Genomic DNA, 14,026 nt, shown 5'->3' on the forward strand with positions numbered 1-14,026 from the left:
CTTGCAGAAGTCATTCCCATGCCTCAAAACATCACTAAGGGAGGTTATGTGTACATTTTGGATGCTACTGAGAAGCATGACCTTTTTATTTTTTTCCCCTTTTCCACATGCAGGAGTTACTTGGGGAGTTGATCCACAAGCACTGGAATTTGCTTGGCCACAATCCTTCTACATGCTTACCCTCTCTATGCATTTTTAACAGTTGTGGAGTCAATTTTCTTCTGCATGTTGCTTAAATAATAAGAGTTTCCAAGGGAGGTTGCAGTCATCAGTGTTATTATCAGTGGCGTTACAGCACCCCTGAATTCCCATTTTTCTTTTTCTTTTTTTAAAGGAAGGCTCTAGACGAGGGGTGTCAAACATGTGGCCCAGGGGCTGAATCAGGCCCTTGGAGGGCTCTTATCAGGCCCCCAAGCAATTTGGTTCTTGTCTGCTTCCTTCTCCCTCTCTCTTGCTTCCTTCTGCATCTCAGCTTGCTTTGCAAAGCTTGCTCAATCACACAGGAAACTTTGAGATTTACCTTGGCTAAAAGGGAGTCCCGGGGGTGCTCCTTTGAGGCTTTGAGTGGTCTCCGGGAAGAGTTGTATTTTCATCATCTGCAGAAGTTTTCAGAGTCATTTATTTGACATAAGCTCGACAGAATCCTAACCTTCTTGGACACTGTTAAACATCTAAAGCTATGCAAGACCGGTGGGAACTTGGATAATTGGAAGAGAAGGTACATACTATCTTTCACTCCGGGACTATTTACCATTTAATGGAGTAAATTTAAAAGGTGGGAAATGAAAATCTAGAAAGCTTGGAAGAAGAAGAGAAAAAGAGGTGAAATTTGGACTTTGTAAATATAAAGGACAGTGCTAAAAAGTGGAAAGGAATTTATTGTTTAGTCTACTTGCGGTTTTGAAAAAAGAGCACCATTGTCACAGACCTGCAGCATATTCAAGCAAAACAGGAAGTACGTCAAGTATCGTGAGATCTCCTTACTAGTGTGAATGAGACTTCGTGGCAAGTAAACCAGGAAGTAGTGGATGGAAAACCTACTCTAGGAATATAACACCATTGAGAAATAGCGGCGGCCACTACTTGGAGGTCAAAATTAAAATAAGGATTTTAAAGTCTTCGGGACATTAAAAATTGTTGGAATTAACTCAGAAGAGGACAAGAAGATAAATATTATTGGACATATTATGTGTGTGGACTTTAGAAGTTTAGAAGGGTGAGGACAGGAGGAGAGAGAAGAGAGCTCCAAGGACCTGATTGAAGCCCTGGGCAGGCTGGACGTTTGACACCCCTGCTCTAGACTCTCCCCTGCCCCCTTACAGAGGTATAAAGAAGGAATATCTCCACCAGGGACGGGACTAGTCATTTTAGCTTCTAGGGAAAGTTCAGACTTGATTTGATGTAGAACCCACTTATTTGTCTTTTTGGCAGTCAGTATCTGTAAAACTCTTATCTAACACTACATTTCAAATAAATCAACTTTCTTCCTTTCAGCTTTCTTCATTGTCCAACTTTCACATGCATACATAGTAACAGGTAAAACTATGGTATGAATTATCTTTATCTTCGTTGCCATTGAAACATCTTTACAGTTACAGTTGAATCCTAAAAGTACTTTCCTGGAAGTAAGCCCCATTTAATTAGGTGGTTACGGATTGATCTCTTAAGGATCTTTTTAAAGGCCTTTGTGGCTGCCTAGTCTCAATCTCCTTCTGTTTCTTGGCTGCAGTTTCCCTTTTGCTTGATGATGGAGCCAAAGAATAGAAAATCTTTAACAATTTCAGTTTCATCATTGTCAACCTTAAAGTTGTGTAATCCCACAGTAATTACTTTTGTCATCTTGATGTTCAGCTGTGAATCTGCTTTGGAATTTTCTGCTTTAACCTTCATCAATAGTTGTTTCGACTCTTCATTATTTTCTGCCAGTAATGTGGATCATCTGCATATCTCAAATTATTAATATTCCTTCCACCAATTTTCACTTCAGCTTCATCTAAACCAAATCCAGTTGTCTTTATGATATGTTATGCATATAGATTGAATAGACAGGGAGATAATCTACATCCTTGTCTGACACCTTTGCCAACTGGAAACCATTCTGTTTCTCCATATTCTGTCCTAACAGTAGCCTCTTGTCCAAAGTATAGATTGTGCATCAAAATAACCAGATATTGTGGCACTCCCATTCCTTTTAAAACCAACCATAGTTTTTCAAGATCTGTACAGTCAAAAACATTGCTGTATTCTAGGAAAACAGAAGCTGATTTTCTTCTGAAACTCTCTTGTATGCTCTAGTAAAACAAGGTTGTACTTATAACCACTGTTTATCAAGTGGCCTTCTGTGCAGGCACATATGGAGTCTGCATGATTGCTGGCCAGCTGCAGAGAAGAGCTTCCAAGCTTTTCTGAATAAGCTTCTAGGCTCTGGAGTGCTCCCTTCCACTTCCGTGCAGAGAGGTCCCTTTTTCCACCCAAAGAGTTACGTGACACAGGCCATGAGAAGGTCCCTGCACGTTTGGCAGCCCACAGCAGGGCAAGGGGGGAGAGATGTCTGCCTGCACAGAAAGCCACTCAATGAATAATGGTTAAAGGTAAATGCAATCCCATTTTCATCATTGTGGCTTCTCTGCAGTCCCACACGGGAGAAGAGAAAGCTCACCTACCCTAGAAGCAACGTGGGGGCTGATCAACAGAAAACCGCTTGTAGCACAGCTTTTCCCACTGCAGCTTCACTTCTGGAATCTACATCCATTGAGTAGTGATTGATGCATGTAGAGAAAATGGACCAAGTCACTGCCTTGCAGGTGTCCTCCACAGAATGCTGCTGAAGACACCTGATCCCTTGTTGAGTGAGCTTTCAGGGACACTGGACGAGAGACATTAGCTTCATTGTAAACTGTTCAGATTGCAGAGACCACCCATAAAAAGAGTGACTATGTTTATGTAAGCCCTCTCTTTATTTGATCCTTTGAAAAATATGAACAAGTTTCTATCCTTCTTGAATTCATGCGTCCTTTTTAAATAAAAAGGGGTATTTTCTTACATCTAGCGTATATAGCGGTTGTTCTGACAGTGACATCGGACTGGGAAAAATACTAGGAAGGTGATGTCTTGAGGTGGGATTGTGATACCATTTTAGGAAGAAACTCTTCACTAGTTCTGAGTATTATCTTTTCTGAAACTGATTCTACACTTAGAACTTGCCTCCCTTCTGTGCGGGGCTCCTCGAGGATCTTTTTTCCAGATCCTGCATTGCCATCTCTGGAGCAGGGTTGCATGTTCTCTGCTTGCTCCCTGCCCTGCACAAACTAGAGAAATGAGAACGAGACCAGGACAACGGCTAGTCTGGAATTGGTTTGCGCCCATGTTTCACATTTGCAGCGTCGCAACCTGGTACTGGGCCACGCAAGCCTCAATATTGGGTCACCAGGGGTGGCCTGACAGCCCCCTCCCTCCTCTATTTATCTTTGACATTACATGCAATGCTGCACTCCATCCCCTGCCCCCATGCTGCTGACGCTGACTGTAGCAATCTCTGAGCATCCTCCAGACAGAGGATGCTAAGAGAGCGCTACAGAGACTGCATGCTGGCCAGAAGGCCTCCCCTGTCCCTCTCTGATGTTCGGAAACATCAGAGAGGGTGGGGAAAGCTCCTGGCCCACGTGCAGTCTCTGTATAGCTCCCTGAGCATCCTCCACCTGGACCACTGGGAAAAAAACATGCCACGGTGGGGGGGAGTTTGGGAAACCCTGGTTTGAGTTAAATTTAATAAAAGGAAGGTCACAGTGCAGCACCTGTAGTTTGCTTACCCTTCTGGTGGAGGTAATCACTACCAAAAAGGCAGCTTTACAAGTGAAAAAAGACAATTTACCACTGGCCATGGGTTCAAAGGGTTTATTCATCAGTTTTGAAAGGACTAGGGACAAGCTCCACTGAGGAACAGCAGATGCAATAAGGGGGAATATTAAATAAATCTTTAAGTAACCTTTTGGACTCTGGAACAGAGAAGACTGACTGTACATTAACTGGGACATGAAATATAGAGATGGCAGCTAGGTGAACCTTTATAGATGAGGTCACTAGAGCCGCTTCTTGCAGTTCCAGAAGGTCATCAAAGATTTTGCTCAAGCTACATCATTGTGAGTCAAGACCATGCTAGTCACTTCAGTGCACAAACCTTTTTCATTTATAACTATACAACCTTCACATTGTGGGTTTGTGAGAGGCAGTTATAATCTGTTCAACCTCATGCGAAGATCCCTCTTCTGTAGGATTAGCCAAGAGGTCAGATGCAAGGATTGTACCTGAGGATGGCAAACAAGCCCTGTGTGGAAGAGGTCCTCCTCTGGGGGCAATGTCACGTGTTGCCCTCTGGCCAGCTTCCATAGTGCGAAGAATCACACCTTTCTGGGCCAGAAGGAAGCTAGAAGGTTGCATGGCAACTAGGGATAGGCACAAACCAAGAAACAAACCGTGGTTTGAGCATGAATGGAGCCAGTTTGTGGTTCATTTTAAATTGGTTCATTTGGTCATGTCATTCCTGAACAAAAAATGAACCACATTTTTTCCATGGTAGTTCGTTCATTTTGTTTTTGTTGTTTATTCTCCATACTTGTGCCAATTCAATCAATTCCTAGGCAATGCTGGGGGTGGACTTGTGGAGAGCCCTAGAAACATCCAAAGCAGTTGTCCATAGCCTGATTGGCAGCTCTGGCAGCAAATTATATGCCAGTATAAAATGACACACTGACTCAGCTGCTTTCACTTTGCAGCATGAAGAGAGAAAAATTAGTTCAGTTGTTGTTTGCTGCGTGGCTGATTTAGGGGAGGCTTCAAGGGACTCTTTTTTCCCCCACACAGTGGGACAATTTTTTAAATATGTCTCCAGCCTGGGAAGGTGTTCCTTGCTGTGGGTTTAGGGACCGACCTGACCATCTTTATCTTGGGAATTTCCCTGCTGAGTATACTAATAGAAAAGAACATACAAAAAAGGTGGCCGTGCCATTGCCACTGGAAGGCATCTCCCACAGAACCTATGCCCATGGTTGCTTTGGAGCAGAAGTGATGACATTTTTTGTTGTCTACTGATACAAATAGGTCTCCCTTGGGAACCCTCCACTTTTGGAAGATTGGGGCCAGATAGCGGTATGATACAGACCACTATTATTCTGCTCTTGTGTCTGCTTAGGCTGCCTGCTACTGTGTTGTTTAGACCTGCAATATGAACAGCTATCACTTGCACCCTGTGCCTTATTGTCCATTGCCAGACGAGTGTGGCCTCTCTGCACAGGTGGTGGGATCCCATGTCTCCCTGCTTTTTCAGGTAGAACTTTGCTGTGATGTTGTCCATTGCTATAAGAATGTGTCTTCCTCTGATTAATTCTGTAAAAGAAGTGAGAGCAAGTTTGATGCCTCTCAGGCTAATACGAAGAGTAGATTCTTTCTTAGGTCATGTACCTCTCACCTGTAGTTCCTGACAGTGAACACTCGAACCTGTGAATGAAGTGATAGTGAAGAGGTGTCATAGGACTGGACCCCTAGAGGGATTCTCTGGAGGAGGAGGAGGAGGAGGAGGAGGAAGAGGAGATTGGATTTATACCCTGCCTTTCACTTGGAGTCTCAGAGTGGCTTATAATCTCCTTCCCTTCCTCTCCCCACAACAGACACCCTGTGAAGTAGGTGGGCTGAGCTTTGAGAGAACTGTGACTGACCCAAGGTGCATGTGGTGAAGTGGAAAAACAAACCTGGTTCTCCAGATTAGAATCTGCTGCTCTGGAGGAGGTGTGCGCATGCTCTAAGGAGGAAGAAGCCGGTGCCTTCCCCCTCCAAGAAGGAAAAAGAATTATGACCTAAAAGAAATGTAAACATCTCTACTACAGTGTGAGAAATAGATAGGAGAGTGTCTAAGGAAATAGAGAACAATCTGATTTGAACATTTAGTTGCGGTGTGCGGTAAGAAAATTTTATTGAACTTTCAAGATAAGAAGTTGACATTAGCCATGATTGATTGCTTAAAATGGTGACTACAGTGAAAGGGCTATTGGAGCAAATGACGCAATTTCAAAACTTAGTGTTAGAATCCAATGAGAAAATTAGAGCTGAAATTGCAGAAATAGAAAAGGAGGTTTGCCAATTAAATATGGAGTTGAAAGGGGTTAAAGAACTGGCATTGAAAGCTGATAACGCCACAAAAGAAAACAAGGTGCAAATTAGTCAGCTGAAGAAACAAATCACTGAGCTTTCGGATGGGAACAGAAGGGCTAATTTAATTGTACATAGAATCTCAGAAGAAGTAGATGCAAAACAGCTAGAGAAGAGCATGATGGAATGGATTTTAGAGCAGGGAATAAAATTAAATGAAGAACAGATAGAGCGAGTATATAGACTGCGGAGTAAAAGGAGAGGAGGGGAACTATGCCCTGTGATAGTTAAATTTGTGAGGGAGAAATTACAACAACAAGTATTCCTAGCTCTGAAGAAGAACAAACAACTGGAACATAAATGGAAAAAGGTTTTTGTAAGGCAAGACTTTTGTCAGGAAACATTGCAACAAAAGAGCTTAATGAAACCATATGCTGAGAGGCTTTTCCAGAACAAAATACAGATCACATGGGCTTACCCAGCTTCTATAGTAATTTTTAGAGAGGGGAAATGACTAATGACAAGAAACCCAGCTGAAGCAGTGAAACTACTAGAGAAATCAGGAATCGACCCAGGAGACATTGACTCCCAACAAATGGAGGAGACTTCAATATTGAAAGAAGAAGAAGAATCTACCACACACCAGGACAAACAGCAAAGGATGCTCTCATAAGAAAAGGGAAGTATCCATAAAATAAGATAAGAGGTCATAAGTTAAGGATATAATTAAGCTTGGAAGAGGGGGAGGATGAGCATACCCAAAGGCATAGAGAGGGGATGAGGAATCACCCCCAGCCACAAGTTCTATGTCAGGGGCAGGAGGGAGGGGGTGGAGGAGGAGGGGGGAAGGGATGTTGGGATGCAGGAAGGGAAGGATAACAGAAATAAACGTTCAGCCAGAGGGACAGGGGAATTTTAGTGCAAAAGAATATGGTTAGAATGTTGAAGATGCTTTCGCTGAATGTCAATGGTCTAAGTTCTAATCTCAAAAGGTATAGACTTGCTAGATTTATAAAGCAACAAAATATAGATATTATGTGTCTACAGGAAACACACAAAGCCAAAAAGGATACTAAACCATTATTTAATGACCCACGGTGGGAGGTGTTAGCTGAAGCAAGAAGTACTGCTAAAGCAAGGGGAGTGGCAATTCTGGCACATAAAAGGAATGACATTAAATTGATAGAGGTATTAAGTGATGGGAAAGGAAGCTATAGCTAAATGCTCCTTTCAAAATAGATTGATAATATTGATAAATATTTATGCCCCAAACAAAGGATGGAAAATTTTTTTAGTAAAGGTATTACAAAAGTTACAGAGGTTTTCTGAAGGAGAAGAGATAATAGCAGGAGATTTTAACATTGATGTCACTAAAGACAAAATAATTAGGTGGAAAAAGTGGAATCTGATAGAAGCATACGAGGCTTTAGGTCTGAACCCCCAACCAACTCACTTTTCCAGTAGGCACAAAACAGCTTCATGTTTAGATAACATAATCTTTCAAAGATCAAATAATTGGGAATTGACAAGAATAACAACTCATCCAAGTATAGAAACAGAAATAAAAGGTGAACAGGTTAAAAGAATATGGAGATATAATAATATGATTATGTCTAAAGAAAAAGATAAAAAAAATTATGGAAAATCACTTAAATTATATTTTAAGAAAAACAGAGGGACAGTGGCCACAGATATTCTTTGGGATGCAGCTAAAGCAGTAATTAGGGGGCAATGCATAATGAAGGAAAAGGAAATAAAAAAGAATGGTTTTCTAATAAGACAGGAAAAATACAAGAATTGGAAATGTTAAAGAGATACCAAGCAAAAAATTTTTGCCCAGATAGGCAAAAATTAATTAAAGAATTTAAGAGACAATTAGATTCTCTTGACTCTATGGCACTCTGGAAAAAACAAACTATGGTAAGGAATGAATTTCAGAGGATCACAATAAACTCAAATAGGAGATTGGCAAACTATTTGAAGGGTAGAAGGTATAAGCAAAGGGTGAAAAGTATAAGAACACATATAAACACAACGCAGGACCCAAATGAGATTAGAGAAGCCTTCCTGGATTTTTATAAAACTTTATATGCAAAAAAAGACATAGTTGAATTCGGGGGGCAAATAGGAATAAGTTTAAAAGATCAAGATAAAGAAAATTTAGAGAAAGAAATCACAACCCAAGAAATAGTTGAGGTAATAAAGGGTTTAAAAAGTGGCAAATCTCCAGGATTAGATGGCTTTACAGCAGAATTCTACAAGGAAATGAAAGGAGTATTCATCCTAGAACTGCAAATAGTGTTTAACACTATCCTAAAGAGAGGAAAGACTCTCAATACGTGGAGGAAAGCAGAAATAACTTTAATAGTGAAACCTCAGAAAGATCCTCAAGAAGTGGGGTCATACAGACCAATAAGTTTATTAAATCAAGATTATAAAATTTTTGCCAAAATAATGGCAAATAGACTGCAAAACGTAATACCTCATATAATAAAAGATCAGTATGGGTTTGTGAAAGGTAGAAGTATAGCACACCCTATAAGAAATATATTAAATGTAATATGTCATAGTCAAGCTAAGAAATTAGGACTACAAACTGGAGAGCCAGTTTGGTGTAGTGGTTAAGTGTGCGGACTCTTATCTGGGAGAACCGGGTTTGATTCCCCACTCCTCCACTTGCACATGCTGGCATGGCCTTGGGTCAGCCATAGCTCTGGCAGAGGTTGTCCTTGAAAGGGCAGCTGCTGTGAGAGCCCTCTCCAGCCCCACCCACCTCACAGGGTGTCTGTTGTGGGGGAGGAAAGGAAAGGAGATTGTGAGCCGATCTGAGACTCTTCAGAGTGGAGGGCGGGATACAAATCCAATATCTTCTTCTTCATCTTCTACTTAAATTAAATGTATATAAAGCATTTGACACATTGTCTCATGAATTTTTGTGGTCCATAATGTCGAAATATGGAATTGGCCAGCCATTTATAAATACAATTCAGGAAATTTACAGAGAAGGCACAGCAGTGGTAAGAGTGAATAACAGACATATGGGACAATTTCCAATTTTAAGGGGAGTAAGGCAAGGTTGTCCACTCTCACCAGCCTTATTTATAATGGCGATGGAACAACTGGCTGAAAGAATTAGGAACTCAGGTAGAATAGAAGGATGCAGGATGGGCAAGGAGGAAATGAAAATTAATTTATTTTCAGATGATATAATTATGATTATATCAAATCCCAAAGCGGGAATTAAGGAAACGAAAATCATATTAGATGACTTTGAAGCGATATCAGGATTAAGTATTAATATGGGGAAATCAGAAATAATGTATTATAATGTGAATCTAAAGGAAAGGAAGAAAATTAATAGGTTAACCAAAATAGGAATGGCTGTCAAGAAATTTAAATATTTGGGAATAGAAATTCATAAAAATATTAATAATATAGTTGGAAAAAACTATAAAAAGTTACGGGAAAAGATAACAAGAGATATGAAGGGATGGAGGAGGAAAACCATGAGTATAACTGCTAAAGTAAAAAGTGTTATAATGTTTTGGATACCAAAATTATTATATCTATTCCAAACAATACCATTAGAAATGGATAAACAAAAAATGAATAATTGGAACACAAAAATACGAGAATGGATTTTTGGTACTAAGAAATTTAGAATTGCAAAAAAGTTAGTATATAATCATAACTCTGAACTAGGTTGGGGAGTACCGGACATAATAAACTATTATGAAGCGTTTCAACTTAAAGCATTACAAGAAATAGAAAGAGAAGGGAATCAGAAATGGGTTAGGTTTGAAAATGAAGCTAACAAAGGGGTAAAGAAATTTGGTATTTTTATAAATAAATGGACTAAAGATCTTAAACTGAATACAGGACCAAGGAAAAGTACATTAATGATCTGGAGAAAGTGGCAGCCAAAATGGTTAATACAAATATCTAGATGGTCGCCTTTGGAAACTTTGGAATAGGAAGGCATAGACTATGGATGGGGGGAACTACTTAAACAAAAGGATACAGTAGAGTACAGGACTTATTATCTGCAAATAGTTTAAAACAATTTCAAGCTTTAGAGGAGGCAGTAGGTGCTAAATACTGGTTAAAATCTGCAGGCTTATACACAAAAATTAAAAAGATAATAGAAGAACAGAAAGAAGAGATTTATAAATGAATGGAAAAAACCAAAAGAGGATTGGTAGGTGTAATCTATAAGAAAATGACCTCAGATGAAGAAAGAATAATAGACCACCTCCAAAGAAAATGGAGTACAGAAACTCAAATAACAGAACAAAAAGCAAGAAAATTAATGGAAGGAATTAAGAGAATAAAAATATATAAGTTTAGGGAAATGGAGCTAAAATTTTATATCAAATGGTACAGAACCCCAGCCACATTAGCCAACATGTTTCCAGGATTAAGCCCAAACTGCTGGCACTGCAAAAAAATGAAAGGATGGTACACTCACATGTGGTGGGAATGTCATGAGGTCAAAATAGTATGGGAAAATATAGTAAGAATAATAAACAAGCTATTTCAAGTAAAGCTGAATATAGATTTTGATTTGATGTCAATGAGCATTCTAGGTAATGAGATAATACGGAAAAAGAACCAAGATGTATTAAAAGCAATGATATTAGCTGGTAAAGCAGTAATAGCAGTAGGGTGGAAAGATAAAAATAAATGGACAGAAAGAGCCTGGCATAATTATTTGTTTGAATTTGTTCAGTCAGATATAATGGATATTACAAAGCAGGATCTACCATGGGAGATAGAACATCGAAGATTAAGGAAAAGTGGTCGCTTCACCTGAGCTGGATAAAAGAGGAATAGAAGGAAGACGTTCGGTGGAAGCTTCAAGCCCTATGCCCCTGGCTGAAAGAAGAAGTCTAGATCAATGGGGGAGGAAAATTTATAACGGAACAATGAGACAATGGAAATTGTACATTCTAAGTATTAAACAATTATATATATATACACACACACACACACACACACACACACACACACATATATATATATATATATATATATATATATATATATATATATATGATCACGGTGTCTCCCTTGCCAGGTAAGTCTCTGATATGGGCCACCAAAGGAGAGACTTTATAATGATTCCTCAGTCAGAGAGTTTCCTCCATTAAGGTTCAGAACTACCATTGAAGTTCCTTATAAACCAATTTTTCAATGGCCTCATGCATAAGCAAGCGTATGGAGAATGATTCCCATAGAGAATAATAGGGAATTGATCCATGGGTATTGGGGCCCTCTGGGGGGGCTATTTTTTGAGGTAGAGGCATCAGATTTTTAGTATAGCAGCTAGTGCCTCTCCCCAAAATACCCCCCAAGTTTCAAAAATATTGGACTAGAGGGTCCAATTCTATGAGCCCCAAAAGATGGTGCCCTTATCCTTAATTATTTCCTATGGAAGAAAGGCATTTAAAAAGGCATGCTGTCCCTTTAAATGTGATGGCCAGAACTCCCTTGGAGTTCAATTATGCTTGTCACATCCTTGTTCCTGGCTCCACCCCCAATGTCTCCTGGCTCCGCCCCCAAAGTCCCCAGATTTTTCTTTAATTGGACTTGGCAACCCTACCCCCCCCCATTACAAAAGGCATCTTGTGGTTAGAACCAATGCTTCAGAAAGAGGCCTGTGGGCTGTACTGCTGCAGAAGGGGGCTGATAAGGAGTTCCATCCTGTTGTCTATCTCATCCAGAAGCTCTTGCCCCAGGAGCAGGCTTTTTCTACCTTGATAAAGGATGGCTTAACTTTGGTGTGGCCTCTTACTAAGTTAAGGCCATATCTGTGTGGGGTTAAGCTTGTGGTGAAGACTAACCACAACTAGGCTTCCCAATCCCCAGGTACCAGCGGGGGATCCCCTGTTTTTACAGGCTTCCCCCTGCCCCCAGCCAGGTGGCTGGCAGGGGAAGCCCCTCCCCCACAGTCACCATGAAGTTTTAGAGCTCCTGCAGGTTTAGAAACCTGCAAACAGGTCTGTGTGCCTTTAAGGCTGAGCAGGAAATAGGAAGGGCTTCATGGGAAAGGGTCAGTAACAGTTTCGTTGGAGAACGGCCCCTCCCTTTGTTTTGCTTTCATTTTCAGATCAAATAAAGTTCTGCAGGAACAAGACCCAGTAAGTATTTGTGTTTGAGAGAGAGGGAGGGGGCAGGGGATTCCCTGGTTTGTAGGCCCTCCCCCCGCTTTAGAAAGCTTGGTGGGGGGAGGGAAATGTCTACTGGGCACTCTATTATTCCCTGTGGAGAACGATTCCCATAGAGAATAATGGGGAATTGATTCACGGGTATTGGGGGCTCTGGGGGGGCTATTTTTTGAGGTAGAGGCACCAAATTTTTAGTATAGCTATTGCCTCTGCCCAAAATACCCTCTAAGTTTCGAAACGATTGGACCAGGGGATCCAATTCTATGAGCCCCAAAAGATGGTGCCCCTATCCTTCATTATTTCCTATGGAAGAAAGGCATTTAAAAAGGTGTGCTGTCCCTTTAAATGTGATGGCCAGAACTCCCCTGGAGTTCAATTATGCTTGTCACACCCTTGTTCTTGGCTCCCCCCCCCAATGTCTCCTGGCTCCACCCCCAAAGTCCCCAGATATTTCTTGAATTGGATTTGGCAACCCTAACCACAACCCACTTTCCTTCATTCATAGGATGAAAGGGAGCAATGCTCAGATTTTGAGATGGGCCTTGAGTTTGCAGGATTTCAGCTGTGAGATTATTCACATCAAGGGCAAAATGTTGTGACAGATAGTTAACCACACCAAAGGGAAGAGTAAGGGGATGCTGAGTTTAGAAAAAAACGGAGAGTAAGGGAAGACATGATAGAGGTTTATAAAATTATGCATGGTGGAGCTCACTGCCACAGTATGTGGTGATGGCTGCCAACCTAGGGAGCTTTAAAAGGGGAGTGAACAAATTCATGGAAGATGGGGATATCAGAGACTACCAGTCATGGATATCTACCCATACTAGTATCAGAGGCAGTATGCCTCTTTATATCAGTTGCTATGGAGCATGGTCAGGAGATGCTGCTGCTGTCATCCTGCTTGTGGGCTTCCAAGAGGCAGCTTGTTGGCCACTGTGTGGACTTGATGGGCCTTTGGTCTAATCCAGCATGGCTGCTCTTATGCTTTTAGATGTGCATAGGTCAGAAACTGTACTTTGAATTCTCTCTGAAAATAAATGCTCAATCAGTTAAATTTTACATTATCAAAGCCATATTGTCACTATCGTGCATTCCAGTTAGCAACCTGGCTGCTGCTTTCTTGTTGTTTCTGAATACTCTCCAAGGGTAGGTCCAGGGTGTTTTTTGTAGAAAAAGCCCAGCAGGAACTCATTTACATATCAGGCCACACCCCCTAACACCAGGCCAGCCGAAACTGCATTCCTGTGCATTCCTGCTCAAAAAATGAAAGCCCTGGGTAGGCCCATCTACAACACATTCAAATAATCAAGGCTGGCTATGTCATATGAATAAAAGTGGTCCACTCATCTGTTCACAAAAGACATGCAACCGATACACGCAACCGATACCAAAGCATGTGACAGATGCTTTGGTAAAACATATTCCACACAGGCATCCAGATTCACATCTTGAAACAGTCCCATGCTAAGAATAATATCTTTTAAGGGAGTACAATTCCATTCAGAAGTGAATAAATCTCAAATTCACATTACCACCTGTCTACTTCCATCTAATCTGGACTGAGTTTCCATTTATTAGCTTTTATACAACTTATTGCCAGCCTTTGGCCCCTGTTATTTATTACATTGTTAAAGAGGCAGACATGCCAGCCTTCAGTGGACATGAGACACAGACAGACTAAACACCAGGGCTAAAAAAAATAGAATGCTGAACAGGTC

The sequence above is a fragment of the Heteronotia binoei genome, chromosome 12 (assembly GCF_032191835.1).
Source record: "Heteronotia binoei isolate CCM8104 ecotype False Entrance Well chromosome 12, APGP_CSIRO_Hbin_v1, whole genome shotgun sequence".
NCBI lineage: Eukaryota > Metazoa > Chordata > Lepidosauria > Squamata > Gekkonidae > Heteronotia > Heteronotia binoei.